Genomic DNA, 16,960 nt, shown 5'->3' with positions numbered 1-16,960 from the left:
CCATGCACACAGACTAAATGAGATCCTGTGTGCGTGTGCGCGTGCAACGTGTGCATGTAGCTCTGTGAGCATGATTGTTTCTGTATTGCTAATACACTGTACCATAAAAATGTGAGCATTTGTGTGCGCGTGTGGGGGAGGAGTTGTGTACTTCATCATGCCAGCCAGTTCAATATTCCCAAATGCAATTTCCTCAATGTGAAAAGCTCAGGCTGGGTGTTCATCATTCTATACTCCCTTCTTAGTGTTCAATAAAAGCTTCTTTAGAACTGCCAGGCTGCTCGCTCTGTGGCTCTTCCTATTTTGTCACGCCTTCATTTTCAGTCTTTCTCACCATGCACAGTCAAGCACATGTGCACGCACGCACACTTTGAAGTGTCATACCTTTGTGGCCTTTGTTAAACAGATCTGTCTCAGGTGCACGGTTACAATGTGTATCATAGCATGTTGCCTGAATGCTTCTTTGTAATTCTGCTCAACATTCTGAGCCTGTAACATGTCATTGAGACCACCTAAGCTCATCTGCAATGTGTTTGCAAAAATCAATTCTAGTTATGGAGGTTTTAACATTTATATATAAATGAAAACACATTTCAGAAATCGATCAATTCCCGTTGCGAAAGCTCTGAAATGCCTTTTCCAGCAGCTATTTCAGAGGGGATTGACATCGTCAGAGCTAAATCAACATGTTTACAGTAGTGAAAAAGAAAAAATACTCAATCCCTTTAAGACTGATAACAAAGAATTCATAAAAGAAAATGGTAGGTGTAGAGTGAATTGGACAATACAAATGTGTTGTTATCCTTGTTTATCCTTTTAGCGTGATTCCGATATATGACTGCAGAAAAGAATACAGCTTTCATACACTACAATAAACAAGTCAACAGCTTTTCCCCTGACATCCCCCTGACTGTTTATGCCTGCCTTATTAGTTGCATTAGTGTCTCCCGCTATGAAATTATAGTCGTAATTGTCCAGGTGCAACTAGAGAAGGTGCCATCTCCAATACCAGCCAAAGTCGCTAACGGTTAGCAACTGCAGCCTCTAATGTCTGTGCAGAAAACAAATGACAGGAGCACTAGCAAATGTCAAGTTGGGGCCTAAAGGAAGGAAGAGATAATGATGTGTTATGCAGTCATAGATGTGCAAATTATACAAAACAAATTTTTCACGTGCACTAAGAGAAAGATGCCCGTGCGTGTCACTGACTTGTCAGTGTTTAGCTTCTGATCCATCTGGCAATCCCACCGTACTAAAAACGACCTAAAACACGCAGCTGGAGTCATAAAAACACAATCTTAAGCTACAAGGACTGGGATTCCTGCAACAGATAATAAATATCCTGAGCACAGAGCTCTGATCTCAACATCACAGAGTGAATCTGGGAGTACAGAAAGAGACAGGAGCGACCAAGAATCCACTACACAAGTGGAAGGCTTTCCTTGAGCAAGTTCAAGCCTGAACCTTGTAACATTTTCCTGTGTTTAGTGAACCTCCATGAAATTAAAGAAATAATCAATTAAATATAAATTTGCATATATCATCAGGCATTTTCTTGCAGATCACTCCTTTAAAATGTATCAAGCAATTTTGAAAAATTGAAAAAAATCAACCTGATGATGTAAAAGTGTCAAAATCTCAATTTTTGAAAACTATTCTTCTCAGTATCTAGAGTCGTCCAGTTTGCATAGCATGTACACGCTGTGCAGCGTGTGTGTGTGTGTATGTGGGAGTCGAGTGTGTTGGGAGGGGGACATTAATCATTAAGATCATTAAGGTTAAAGAATGTGTGAGTGTGTGTCTGTGCGAGTAGTGCAAGTGGGTGGTACTGTGACTCTCTGTGATGCTGAGATTGGAGGCAATTATTCGAAATGTCATGGCTTTAATGGGCTTCTGCTCTGTTCCCCTCTCATAAGTCATGACTTGAACTCTCAAAGTGATGAAACAAGAGCCCGTATGCTGCGACGCTGTGTGTTTATTAAATGCTTTTTTGTTTAGCATACTCTATCGTTCCTTTGTAGCCTCCTTTTACCTTCATTTATGTGGTTTTCTTTCTCTCGCAGGCTGTGTTCTGGCAAAACTTTTCAACCCGTCAAGCGTGCGTGTCAGCAACAGAATTAATGATGACTGCTTTCTAAATATAATTAATGAAATAATCCCATTTATGTTATCTTTTAGAAGATGAAAGCACCACATGCCGCAGGTGGCGTGATGCAATCGGCTTCTTTAGATTGATACTTTTTCTCATTTTGCCTCTTTAGCTTGGACTTGAAACGAAGTAGTCAAGGAATTATTAAAGTGTGGACCACATTGTTGTTTTGACCAGTCCTAAAGCTCCTGTTATCTTTCTGATAGGTTTTTTTTGTTGTTGTTATTTTTACAGCCTAATTACGCCCACTTGCACTTGCTATTCTTTGTACAGCTTATTGAGATTTCTCATTAAGCTGCTACCAAATGCAAATTACACAATAATAATGAACTCGAGACCTTTATCGGCTTAATTTGTCATGAAGTAATGAGGCAGCAGGCCGCACCTGACCATGAGACTTTTTGTCAGTGAACTTATTATTAATAAGCTTGTGAAAATGGAGGGATGATGTTAAAAGGAAAACATGGCTTTAATTCTTGAATGGCAAAAGAAATATTTCTGTTAAACATCTTGAATTAAAGCTGAAAGTCTCACACTTCTTTTGAATTACTTTGTTTTAAATCCCATGGCGTCGCACAGAGTGAAACGTACAAAAATTGTGCTACCATCCCGATATTTATGGACCTCGCTACTATCTCTACACCACAGGAGTAAATCCATAAGTGAGCAGGACACTTTGTATTACAATCACTTATTTAAAAAAGAAAATTTGCCGCCCTTACAGCCTGGAGTACAACCAGCTTTCCCAGAACTGTCGGGACTTTTCGTAAAACATATTGGAACAATTTGCACATCATTTAAGCCCCATATTTATTTGGAAATGGTACAGAGACAAGATATGAAATGTCGGAAACTAAACTATTATTGTTCTTATCCTCACTTTGAATTTTGTTCTTATTTGCATTTCACAGTCCCCAATTTTTGGAAAATGGGATTTTAATTTGTTCTATCTGCTTGTTAACAGTTTCGCAGAGAATATTATTGTTCCAGCTTTTGCCACAGTGGAGCACTGATATGTTCATAGGGGTTAATAAGTGCATTTAAACAGTACTCAAGTTCATGCATGGCTTTAAAGCTGATAGATAAATTGGCTCAAAGTGTGCACAGTGCCTGCGGGGAGCATGTGAACCACAGTGCATGTGTGTGTGTACACAATCTTGCGTTTTCACATACAGAAAGCATCCATGCATAAACACACACTGAACGTTGAGCGCACAAATCCATACATATTTATTAGAGGATCAGCTGACTATTTTATCAAGAGCTGTTTGTACTGTGGACTTGATAGAGAGCGCGGGGTGAAATGAAGCAAAACAATAGCAACAATAGTTGCAAAGAATAGTATAGGAAACAAACTGACACATTAGCACATGTGTATTGTGCAAACGTGGTGCTGTGTCTTGAAGCTTATCAAAACAGAGCTCTGAATTCTATTTTAGCCAGTGACGCTATCTTGATGGCAAACCCCTTATCTCCTATGTGCTGAGTGGTTATCTTTTGAGTGTCCTTGCATGTGCATGTGCATCATCATGCACGTATGGGCATTCACATCGTTCTCCCGTGTGCGTCTGCGAGAGAAACAGAGCTTTGCATCTGTGTGGGTGTGTGTCCGTGTATGTCCCAGCCCTGCCTGAGGTTGTGTTTTCTTTCACCCAGTGAGCTGAGGAGTTTCTGCAACAAAAGCACGTTTACGGCTCTCCATCTCATTTACATTGTGCTGATGGGAATCTGCTGAACGACTGATTGTGTTTGGTGTTCTAGGTCAGCACACACAGATAAGTCTGTGTGCATCTAAGTGTTTCCCTATGTGTGTGAGTGGTGCACGCGTGTCTTAAGGCCCGTCTCGCCGGCTGACTTTGCTGACTTTCTTTATCTTTGTCAGCCCTGACACTGTTAGCTTTTTACACGCCATCTATATTTATTTTCACACAAAACTTGCTCTGCAGCTCATCATAAAAATGAAATGTAGAAACACTGTAAGCCACACTGTGTTTAACCTCACACGCTGTTATAGGCCTATACGTAATTATTGATTTGATCTCCTTATTAGAGTGAATTGTTGAAGCTGCTCAGAACACGTTGTTGCCTGCGAGGATGACTTCTTTTATGACCATTCTGGCATATGAATAAACAGCAATGCATTAAATTAACACCAAACTAAATCACTAACATCCATACTGGCATAATCTTGTTAGAAGCATGTAATCGCTGTAAGCAGTTCCATCTGGTAAGATTTTGGATTTGATCTTGCACTCATCATACAGTTAACTAAGCTGTAGTCAGAGCAGTTCATCTGTTTGGCAAAATTAAGGTGAAAATGATTTTGTTTCTGCTATCACCCTGTTGGACTCCCTTTTCTGTGTCTGTATAATAGCACAATTTGACGACTGTTGGCCTAATACCATGAAATGTTCAGGCAATAGCCCGAGTTTATCTGGGAACTGCTCCTAGCTGCAGATAAGATCAACACCACTTGTCCACAGATAAATTGCTCCTGTGATTGCACCCCTCCCTCTAAAATTCTGCATTTTATCCCAGAGAGCCTTTTGACAAAAGAAGAAAAAAAAATTAAATCTAAACATGAAGTTTTCATTTTCCCCAAATAATTGAGAAGACTGACATTGTCAGTGTTTGACCCCCCCCCCCCCCCCCCCCTCCACCCCCAGGCAGAGGAGATGATGGATGCCATATCTCTTCATTCTGTTGTGATATAACACGTAACGCACAAACTGCATTAAAAGTCAGCTCACTGCTTATTTCACTCCTGTCAATTTGATAAGACACCGAAACTGAATATGTGACTACTGCCGAGCTCCTTATCCACCAGCCCTTTCTCGCCACTCGTTTGCCTGGACGATCTCATCTCTTGCCGGGGGAGGGAGTGACGATAACGGGAGTTGAAGCCTTTTGGCGATTCCAAATCGCTGTATGGAACTATGCAACGGACTCCCCAGAAATAGCGTCGCAAACATTATGAGCGGCGCCTGCGGCTTTAAATATGCCCCAACTTCACTCCAGCCACCACACCGGGGGACTTAAGCAGCTACCTTACCGAGTCACACACACCGGGTAGGAAATTATTGGAGCGAGAGAGAGAGAGAGAGAGAGAGAGAGAGAGCAGACGCACGGCGCTGGATTATTTGGGCAAAGCGGCTGCAGCCACGGTGGATGTTACACAGGGAGACGAGTGACGGAGAGCTTCAATCTATTCAGACTGTGAGTTTTTCCCAACGACGGCGCCTGGCAGGACGCTGATATGGTGAGCGCGCCTCTCGTCATTTTGCCCGTAGTTGCTTTTTCTTGTTGTTCTTTTTGTTGTGCACAGCCGAGCCTTAACTTCTTGTCATTAAGCCTTCCCTTTGCAAAGCGTCCATTCGCATCTTTCCGCTCGTGGTGTGTGCGCGTGTGGATGCATGCGTGCGCGTCCGTCCTCCGGCGTTAAACACGTATGACCGGCGATATAATCAGACTATTTTGGCGGATCCGTCCTGTCCAGCATGAGCAGGTACTTGTTTTATGGGTGTTTCAGGTGCAAGCCCTGGCTTTGAATTCACACCATTTGGGAAATCATTGTGATATTTCTGTTATATTTAGGACTTGGAGCTTGTCGTGGAGAGTCAATGGAGAGTTAGTGCTCATCTTAATTTGTCCTGATCAATTTTATTAATTGTGATCGGTTTATTAGAGCCTGTCCTTTTCTGTGGGAGGCTATTCTCTCGTTGTGTTATTCCTACTGGGGCTTTACAGGACAAGATGACTGTTGCCCATTGATCTTTGTGTTCTTTATTTTATGTCACAGCCATATAAATATACACTTAATAGATTGTTAATCAGAATTGCATTTCTGTCTGTTTTGCTGCGAGATGACCACAGTTCTTTTCGCTTTAGAGCGGCCCATGAAATGAGGTTTTTAATGCTGATTAGAGATTAAGGAGGCTGTAAACCGCTTGGTTTCCACCGGGGTTGATGCTGCCTGGGGTTTGGTGCTCCCCCTCTAAACATGCTCAGAGGTATTTTCCCATGACTGGACCGATGCCACCGGCACAGAGGAGACTGGATGGACTGCTAATGGTGTAAACTCAAAGCAACAGGACTTGTTAATGGCTGTCAGTCACCTCAACCTGTATTGAGTTGGCTCCTTGCGAATTTATGCAAAATTGCGTGAACATTTTAGACTCTAGCAGGCTACAGTGGATTATAGAGGGCGAATTTCTGCCTGTGGATTTCACTGCCAGCCTGCATCCAGTCCATTGGACACATATAAGAGGTAATTCGAAACACAGCTGATCTTCGTGAAGCATGTCCAGGTTATCAAGTCTGCAATATGCTCTCACCTGTGAGAGATGTAATGACCGCATACAGTTTTGCTGCTATATTCCTGTATTTATGCCATAACTCAAAGACTCTAATGTGCTGTAATGTGCTGATGGCTGTGTGTTTTTGTGTATGCGTGTTTGACAGCAGTCAGCAGTCTTGCTCAAACACTGTCTATGGCAGCATTACAGACCTCACTAGCTTACAAATCAATCATGCAAGTACTTTTACAGCAATTAGGTTTGAGGATGTGAGAGAGAGATGTACATAGAGAAGGTAAGTAGGAGAGGTGCCTGCATGTGCTTGACGGATATCACATATGCAGTTGTTTCTCTAACCCCACTATGCTTGAATCTACATTTAGCATGCTATGAAAAAAAAAACTACACTTACTTTTTTTTTAACTATTCATCCAAGTTATATTTAATTTAATGACCAGGTGTTCATCGCATTAATATTCTATGCAAAGAACTTGTGAAAGGTTTTTTTAACACTAAGTGTGAGCACTTCCTAATGTGTATCTTAAAACTGAAAGCTGAAACCAAATAATTCCCTTCCCGAAACACTGATGAACACTGTGATGCCTATGATTAGCTGCCTGTTTGATTTGAACTGTTAAAAAGAAAAGGAATACACACATACATGCATCACAAGACCTGCTTTCGCTGCTCTCTGCAGATACTTTTCGGGCACATTAAGCAGTGACTGCTACCGCTTTTACGACCACAGGCTGCTACTGACGGGTCAGAGGTGCCCTGTGACATGCCAGTCTGCAGATGAACAAGTTTACTCCAGCTGATCTTCTGCTGTTTTCCTGAGCTGTGTGTGATTGTGCGCACATGTGGGCACGCGTGCACGTGTACATGCGTGGCTCTGCAGCTGTTCCACCTTGTGGAGAGATTAAGTTTCACAAGATGTGATGGATGCCAGTGTCTGCAGAGCCAGGTGTGTGTGTGCATGTGTTTGCGTGTGTATCTTGCATGCTTGTCAGAACTTTTCTGTGTACACATATGCACTAAGCTGTGACATGATTGCCTATACATGCAGTAAATGTTTGGCCAGATTGGGTGACGTTAAGGTCAGGGAACTCATGAGTTGGGCTGGTAATTATAGTGGCTGTGCTATTGGTCCCCACACCCCAGCCTACACAGTTTAAACCAGGAAAACATGAGCGGGTCAACAGTGCCAGATTGCTGCTCGAGTCAAGCTGTTCTGCTGATAACAAAAGACAGAGTCAAGAAAAAAAAAGTTATACAAAGGAAGAAGACGACAGGCTGGCCTTATTATAAGGAAAAAATGGTTCTTGTTAAAGATATCTGCCTAGATATTTCTTATATTTATTGCCTGGTGTGGTGGAAGAGTGAAAAAGTAAGCGTGCCTACAATTATATTCCCCTTCACTCATGATCTGTAAATGTTTTAGAAGAGGCTATTTTGAGAGACACGCTTGTGGTGAAAGGAAGCCGTAAGTCTAAAGGGATGAGCAGGAGGCACTCGCTTCAGCTACAGTTAGTCAGCATCCAGCTGTGCCGCTGCTTGCAACAGTGATAAGATGACGAGCCGAGAGGAGTGGAATAGGTGGACGAGCAGCTGAGACAAGTGGAAGAGGCATAGCGATGCTATTGATTTACTTTGCAGTTGGAGGGGACAGCTTCCAATCTATATCGGCTTTCCCTATCATCTGTCCATCGGTTCACCCCTCTGTCTCAGCCTTCCCTTCTTTTTCTATGTCTGATATCTAGATTGCCCCCTGCTTTCACTTTCCCACACTCCTCCCAGCATCTGAGGCTAATCGATACTCTACGTGTCATGTCTCTGTTTAATTGGTTTGTTCTCTGCTTGATCTGCTTGTTCATGTTACACCTAATTTTTGTCTTTTCATCGCCCCTTTTCTTTTCCATGCTCACTCATCCTTCACTTTGCCTCGTTATTTTTGTGTTTATCCGTCCATCACGCAATCACACCCACATACAGGCTGTGAATTGTTAATTAATAGCGAAGATGTCTTCACCTGTGGAGATGAGCATATGGCAAGGTATTAAAAATTTAACTTAAGACTTTCCTAGCTTCATCTGTTCTCCACTCAGGTGGGCGTGTTCTTCATGTCTCTTCTTTTCGTGCTTCTGTATTACTGAAAAACAAAACTGTTTGGTTGTATCCTGTTTTTACTTGGATTTTTTTTTTTTTAAATCAAAGCAAGCAAAGATTTTTTTTCTGCTCATGGACATTTTTAGCAGTGTTCTGCTTATTATTCCATAATAGAGAAGCACTGGCATCAGATTTCCATATTTATTACATGGATTGTGTATTCCCTATGTGTGTGTGTCTGTGAGCGAGAGAGAGAGGGAGGCTGAGTATCTGTGTTGGATTTTCCAGGAGGAAAGGGGTATGAGATATGGAGTGCATGGAATAAAGAAAAATAAAGGAGAGATTCAGAGTGTGTGAAAGAGACCGAAAGAGATTGTGTTTGGGGTTGTCCCTTTACAGATCCCCTTCATGTACCAATCCCAGGGAGGCAGGGAGACACCCTGAAGGAGCCAGGCACAACCACAACAATTCTGTTTTCCAACCACACTTGCACACACAAAATCACATGAGCGCACAATCCGAGCCAAACGGCCACAGTCACGACTTATGTGTTTCTTACGCACTCTTTTCAGGTTCACATTTATTTTTTCTGTCTTCTTTTCCCTGCCCTCTACTTCACTTATTGTCTCCTCCGTGTGTGTGTGTGTGTGTGTGTGTGTTGTGCTCTTTCTTCCTCATCTTCTATCCCTGTGGTGCGCATGATGGTTTAACATAGCAAACTGGTGCCAGACCACAAAGCTTTATTCTCTCTTTACAGTTCTTTCTCATTTTTGGCTCTCTCTTTATCTGTCTCTCCCCTCCTTTCCTTCCCTCCCCTGCTTACTACTGTACAGTTTAATCTGCAGTGGGGGCTTAGTGGCACGGCTGCAGGACTTCCACATCACTTCGTTTTTTTGCTGCCAGAGAATCTACTTCTGTTTTTTCCCTATTGCCCTCTTTGCCTTAGGTCCTCTAAAGCTATGAATTTATTTAATCATTTATTCATTTTTAGATTTCCTCAGAAATTGTCTTCACAGCAGTGCTTGAGTGACACGCATTTGCATTAGAACATTATTCTATCTTTAGCCACTATTCAGTTGACACAGCGGTAAAACTCAGGTGATGTCTGTGAAATCACTGCTATGAGTTTTTGCACCACATATAGCTGCAAAGACAGGGCTTCCAACCACTGCTTGATCCACTTTTGAATATATAACTTTGACGACTGATTGTCATCTAAACATTTGTTCTTTCTTCCTTTATTTTTCTTTGGCAGTCATCCATTACCGCTGTGGTATTTTCCCAGAGATTACTTGTCAGTCAGACAGTGTTGGCACCTCTCTGTCTTGGAATTTATCCACTGATTGTAAATAAAAGATGGGCACGGCCCTGAGTCTGAAAAGTGAAGTCAGCGATGGATTGCCTTAAACATACATTCTTTCTAATGGCCAGCAGGAGGCGCCGCATCTGGCTGGAGCAAACTAAAAACGAAAGTAGGGTAAACTTGGGTGTGACTATCATTGGTACTAACATGTTACCAGCACATGAGGCTACAGTGTCATGTCATGTTTAAAAAAATGCTCAAGTCAAGATTTCAGGATGGCACAAACCAATTTGTGAGGTGACAGTGGCTATGTCTATTTTACATTTTCTGTAAGTTACACACTTTTTTCTCATTTTTTTTCCCCTTGCAAGCAGATGTTTCCCATCATATGTTTTTAATGTCAACCCGATACACGTTACTGCTGTTTTATATAAATCAGAAATAGAGCTGCAAAGTCCACACTGGACACGAACGTCTCACAGATGACTATTCCATTCTACAGTGAGTAATTATCCAGGTCATTACAAATATGAAGGCGTAGTCTTTGCTCTGTCCTCTGGAGTCTGTTGTTCTAACCACAATGACAGGGTTTCAGTACTTTACCTACTTTCACAACCTCTCCATTCTCAAACAAAAGTCCAAACCGCAACTAGGAACCTAAAATTGGTTTCCACCAATCACCCACAGCTCATTAATTCTATTAGTCTCTCTTAGCTCCTAATTCTTCTGCCTGTCCAGGATTAGCCTTCATCGCTGCTTGTCTGTTGATTTATAATTAATAACTTTGATTGTCTTCGTTGTTTGTTTTTGCCAATTGAATCAGAAGAGGTCTTTTGAGTTGAGCTTTTTCTTTTGTTCTCATGATCATTCTTCATCCTGTTGTCTTTCATTTTCTCTCGGCTTCTCTCTGGGGGGCTGAAAGTCCAACACAAATCCTATTTCTTGTTGTTCATGTTCAGGAATTACGTTCAGCCGTGCTATTTCCCTCAGACTCCCTAAGGCACCTGGGATTAAATGATGCGTGATATGTGATGTGTGGGTTTTCTGTGTGTAACAGCCACAGTAAGACTCACCTTTGGTGCTCTAAAAGACTCGGGGTTTGTAGACTGTGGATTCGTTGAGTGTGTGGGAGCATGTGTAAGTCTGGGCGTGTGTGTGTGTGTGTGTGTGTGTGTGTGCATGGGGATGAATAATCTCTTTACATGCACCAAACATTTGAAATTACGTGGCATTTTTTGTCCTTAGAAGACCTTAGACACCAGGGAGCAAATGTTGCAGGCATGGCCTAAGATTTTGCCATATCAGATGGACTTAGTTCACAATAAGTGTTTCATTTATTTCAGAATGCATTTTTTATTATGCATATTATAGATAGTGACAATACCCATTTTTGATATTTGGATTAAAGAAACCAAGAAGCAGCCATATGTGTTTTTAATACGGGGCTCTATGCTGATCGACTCGCTTTATGAGCCTGCCTCTAGTGGAGACCTGAGGAACTGCAGTTTTTTGCACTTCCAAGTCAGTTCTCAGCCTCAGAGGTTACGGCTTGGATTATCTGAATGACACAGCATATGTACAAGTCTTCAAAATGTAGTGTCTATTGGATAACATAAAGTTAGCCGTGTGATACCTTAAATATATATAATAGCTATAACACTAATATCAATATCAACATTAGGAGATGCTATCTCTAAATATATTCTACGCTCAACAAAAATATAAACGCAACACCTTTGTTACTGCTCCCATTCCCCATGGGATGGACGTAGAGACCTAAAATTCATTCCAGATACACAATATAACCATCCCTCCCAAACAGTGGTCACAAATCAGTCCAAATGTGTGGTAGTGGGCACATCTGCTATATTGAGATAATCCATCCCACCTCACAGGTGTGCCACATCAGGATGCTGATCTGACATCATGAGTAGTGCACAGGTGTACCTCAGACTGCCCACAACAAAAGGCCACCCTGGAATGTGCAGTTTTTTGCGCTATTGGGGGTCTGGGGACCCAGAACCGGTCAGTATCTGGTGTGACCACCATTTGCCTCATGCAGTGCAACACATCGTCGCATGGAGTCTATCAGATTGTCAATTGTGGCCTGTGGAATGTTGGTCCACTCCACTTCAATGGCTGTGCGAGGTTGTTGGATATTCGTGGGAACTGGTACACGCTGTCGTATACGTCGGTCAAGCACATCCCGAACATGCTCAATGGGTGACATGTCCGGTGAGTATGCTGGCCATGCAAGAACTGGGACATTCTCAGCTGCCATCTGCCCTGAACAATGTGAACCATGATTCATCCGTGAAGCGCACACCTCTCCAACGTGCCAGACGCCATCGAATGTGAGCATTTGCCCACACAAGTCTGTTACGGCGACGAGCTGGAGTCAGGTCAAGACCCCGATGAGGACGACGGGCATGCAGTTGAGCGTCCCTGAGACGGTTTCTGACAGTTTGTGCAGAAATTGTTTGGTTGTGCAAACCAATTGTTCCAGCAGCTGTCTGGGTGGCTGGTCTCAGACGATCTTGGAGGTGAACCTGCTGGATGTGGAGGTCCTGGGCTGGTGTGGTTACATGAGGTCTGCGGTTGTGAGGCCGGTTGGATGTGCTGCCATATTCTCTGAAACGCCTGTGGAGACGGCTTATGGTTGAGAAATGAACATTCAATGCACGGGCGACAGATCTGGTTGACATTCCTGCTGTCAGCATGCCAATTGCACGCTCCCTCATTGCTTGTGGCATCTGTGGCATTTTGCTGTGAGACAAAACTGCACATTCCAGGGTGGCCTTTTGTTGTGGGCAGTCTGAGGTACACCTGTGCACTACTCATGATGTCAGATCAGCATCCTGATGTGGCACACCTGTGAGGTGGGATGGATTATCTCAATATAGCAGATGTGCCCACTACCACACATTTGGACTGATTTGTGACCACTGTTTGGGAGGGATGGTTATATTGTGTATCTGGAATGAATTTTAGGTCTCTACGTCCATCCCATGGGGAATGGGAGCAGTAACAAAGGTGTTGCGTTTATATTTTTGTTGAGTGTAGATCAGGGGTTCTTAACCTTGTTGGAGGTACCGAACCCCACCAGTTTCATATGTGGAGTCATTGAACCCCTCTTTAGTGAAAAATAAAATGTGATTTTTTTTCAAATTCAAGACATTCATATGGTTTTTTCTGGTGCACAAAATGAGCCGTGCATGTCACGGCGGAGGCTCTGCCGAACCCCTGAGACTGACTCACCGAACCCCTAGGGTTCGATCGAACCCAGGTTAAGAACCACTGTTCTAGCTCAACACTGAACCAACAGAAAAGGTTTGCATACTGTGCTCATCATTCTTCTTATAAACATGTGCTATGAAATCATTGCCTTTCCTCTCTAATGTATCCCAAACCACCTACTCAGCAATCCCCAACTACTCCATTCCTGGATGCCCTTTAGACACAGGAAGTGCCTTAGCAGGTTTCTCAATATCTCGATATTAAATTAGACTGGTCATTTAATACATCCCTTGGTGTACAGATTGGCATCATTTTCCCTGTGCATACTCTGAATCTCTCGGCCAAAGCAAAGAGACACCTAACCTACTGCGGCCTTTCATAAAAAGCTCCTGTAATAGGTTTATTGAAAATAACAAGGTTGTCTTCTAGAGTTACAGACGGGGCTCTGCCGCTGTCTCGGCTCGAACATCAATAAACTGTAGAGCATTTTTTTTTTCAATGGAGTGATTTTTTTTTTAGGCGCGTTTCGACTGCTTACCAAGGTATCCAGCCTAATGCTGAGAAATGTGAGCGTCCTGAGATTGTTCATAAAAGGGCACGAAACAACCCATAGAACAAAGCACAAAGTTGAATGGGGAAGCAGTTTTATTCAGAGTTTTTCTTAATCGTTTGTGTATAAGAAGCTATGAAACATACCTCTCTATATGAATACCATCTATTTGTGTTGATACTCAAACTCTCAAAGCATTGGATAAGATAATTTATATATATCTACAAGCAGCTGCTGATCATCACATAGGTTAATTGCACAACTGGTCTTCAGTTGTTTCAGCAGTGTGGTTTTTTTAAAGCAACACAGGGACACTTCAGAAATCAGTCACGTCACAGATTGATCCCCTTCCTCCTGCACAGCTCTGTCACCGCCTGAGCCTGAGACTGTCTGTGCTCCCCAGCGGGTGTGTGCATGTCCAAGTGTGTGCGAGTCTCTGTGTCGGCATCTGTGTTGCCTCCCTTTTCACAGAAAGGCAGACATAATAGGCCAGTGTAAAAACTATGGCACAAACACACACGCAAATATATATGTGTATGGAGTTAAAGGCACTAAAACGCGGGATTATAATATAATCTGACATTTCTTGGCTGATATGCTGATTCACCGATTAGAAACCAGTCTGCCATGCCAGGGGTGAGTGTGTGTGTTTGTGTGTAAAAACAGAGACATAATAACAGATAAAGTGTGTGCATGGGTATGCGGTGTTTGTAGGCATGCTTTTTTGGCTAGATGATATGAAAGAGAGCGATCATCCAAAAGACAATTGTAAAACTACATCCCTCTTTGATTAGAACTAGAAACCTCTGTATTGTCATCAACTCACTCGGGCAAAACGCACTCTGTCATTCTCACACATGCTCACATACAAGCGAGCGAGTTATGATAAGCTTGCTTACCCCAAATGGGCTTCCCCGCCCATGCGCACACAACTCCATCTGCACAAGCAGCATACATTAAGCTTGCTCAAATTGGCTGCCTAACACAGACACACACTGCATCACAGAGATATTTTCTTTTCTTTTTTTTGTTTTGTTTTCCTGTTGTGACGTGTGCTCATTTTAAGCAGCCTAGCTATGCCGTTCTACTCTCCTCACAGACAATTTAGCTGCCTCTCTGCTGCCCTGGGTGGCAGCCAGTAAAATGGTGGCGCTCATTGTGGAAGGCTGCTGGCTGCTATTGATTTGGCCCAGCAGGTCTCTGTGGATGCACACTGTTGCCCTGCCGGCTAGGCCCAGGGAAGGGAACTCTAGTGTTTGTACGTGTGTGTGTGTGTGTGTGTGTGTGTGTGTGTGTGTGTGTGTGTGTGTGTGTGTGTGTGTGTCAGATATAAAGGGAAAAGGGATTTTCAAGTGTACATTGGTGCAGTTTGTGACGACAACTCTCCTAAATCCCATTCTGCAGCAAGGCTGCAGTAACTATATGGTCTGAACTGTTTAAATCCCTTTGGGAAACTATAGGAAAGTCCAAAGTGATCAATTAGCAGGAATATTTTTGATGTGATTTCTTGTGTTTACTCAGAGAACAGATTTACCCGAAAAGTGCTGCTTTCTGCAATATTTCACTGTCATCTCACCTCCCTTTTCCTCACTTTCTTCCACCACTTCAGCTCCTTATACAAGCTTTGAAAAACAAACAAAGGGAAGCTGGCTTCAGACTATAAATAATGCAGAAACAGAGATTGGGGTCAAATGCTTTGGATTCCACAACACATATCGCTGAATGGATGCTTATGCACATACGTGCGCACATTTCGCAGATCACATAAAGCATTGTGTTTTTCTTTGTTAAGGGCAAAATTTATTCCCCGGTGATCAGTCAGTGTAGTAATTAAGTGCACTTGCACAGTGTCACATATGTAGCAGAGCATTAGATGACCCTCTCGCACACAGTTACTACTGTATAGGTGCAGAAGCTGTTGACTGCCGTGACGTCCCTCGATGGCAACGCGTGACAAATGAGTCTGTTCAGAACACATTTAGGTCTCGTTGCATCCTATCCCCCCTCCGCCCGTACCTCTCCTTTTCATAACTTCGACAAGGGCAACTCAGCCATCCTCTCCATCCACAGCTCCTATCCATCAGCACACTGCCATAATCTGCCGCTGCCCCGTGATGAATTACTTTTCACGTGCTGATGTATGAGCCTATCAGCCTTTGAGGAAATGACAGATTAGATCATTATGCCTCTTTATGATTATATGAGCGTTGTTGTTATTGTTTTCTATACGTTGGTGTTTATCCAGTGCCAGTTTGCGTTGTGTTATATGAGATTCATTTTTTCACTGTAGACTTTTCAAGGAGGGTGAAAAGAAGGAGATGAGATGAGCTGGGTGTTTATGAAGGTGGACTGTAGTGGAAGAAGCCAGTGCACAAGAAACAGGATTTCTTCTAAAGAAAAGCCTTTCAAGGAAAACACCTTAAAGTCTTGCAGTCTATGCTCTGTGTGTGGACTCGAAATTTCACAACCAATCTAAGCAGTAGAGAAATTTGGTATCAGTGACTATTTCAAAGTGATTTCCCTCCAGCGCATTAGGCAGAAATCAGTGCAGAATGCTCGTTGTTCTAGAGGGAAGCTCTTCCTCTTTGAATCTTAAGGACAACATTGATTTTATATGGAAACAAAACATTCTGTAATAAACCTTGATTATGCTGTCGGTCCAATGCCAAGTAGTCTATATTTGGAAAACTTCTGTACCCTCAATTTGTGATTTGTAGTTCACATTTGAATAAGAAGAGTTAGTTGAGATTGAATGCATTGGATGTGTGTAGTTTATAACCACATTGTGAAAGGAGCAATATGTGCTCAAGTATGTACTTCTACCTGCTTTGTGCTCATATGGAACCAAAGTGTACAAAATCTTTTAATAAGCAGTGCTGAAGGTTCTACAACATCTTCTGACGACAACTTTATATAACCGTCACATCAGACAGCTTGCTCCCTTAACTTATGGTACAACATTCAGCAGCATAAAATATTATACATATATGGGGTTTTCTTTCAGCTCTAGCCCTGAAAAACTAGTGCTAGCAATAAAAAAAAGCACTCAGTGTCAGATTATTGTGCTCTCAGATTCAGCATTTGAACAGCATTCCCCATGAGCCCTGTTTTAGGTAAACCAACCCTGCAATTAATTCATCGAGTGATGCGTGTCTCCAGCAATCACAAGCAAAGGTTTTGTTTTACAGTTTATATAGTAGAGAGTATGTACTGTACATGTTTACTCTGTGAGTGTTCGTTTCATTCAGCCAAATGCTTTCTCCCTGACCCCTGACTTCTGAATCCTCTCCAGTTGTATGTCACTCTGAGCATCAATGGCT

At 42.5% G+C, this 16,960-nt stretch overlaps 1 protein-coding gene across 26 annotated transcripts in view; it reads left to right on the top strand.

Annotated features, from left to right (window-relative positions):
• Positions 1-16,960, top strand: part of ptprdb (protein tyrosine phosphatase receptor type Db) — a 159,523-nt gene that overhangs the window by 66,869 nt on the left and 75,694 nt on the right. Inside the window, exon 1 of one of the 26 annotated variants that reach the window (XM_026170791.1) lies at positions 4,845-5,408. The exons of the other annotated variants lie outside the window; for them this stretch is intronic. The gene's annotated coding sequence lies outside the window, so the exon portion shown is untranslated. Of the gene's footprint in view, positions 1-4,844; positions 5,409-16,960 lie in introns of those variants that run through there. 26 annotated transcript variants of the gene reach the window in all.

The sequence above is a fragment of the Astatotilapia calliptera genome, chromosome 6 (genome assembly GCF_900246225.1).
Source record: "Astatotilapia calliptera chromosome 6, fAstCal1.2, whole genome shotgun sequence".
Taxonomy (NCBI): Eukaryota; Metazoa; Chordata; class Actinopteri; order Cichliformes; family Cichlidae; genus Astatotilapia; species Astatotilapia calliptera.
The sequence above is the reverse complement of the archived record's forward strand: the minus strand, read 5'-3'. Positions and strand labels throughout refer to the sequence as shown.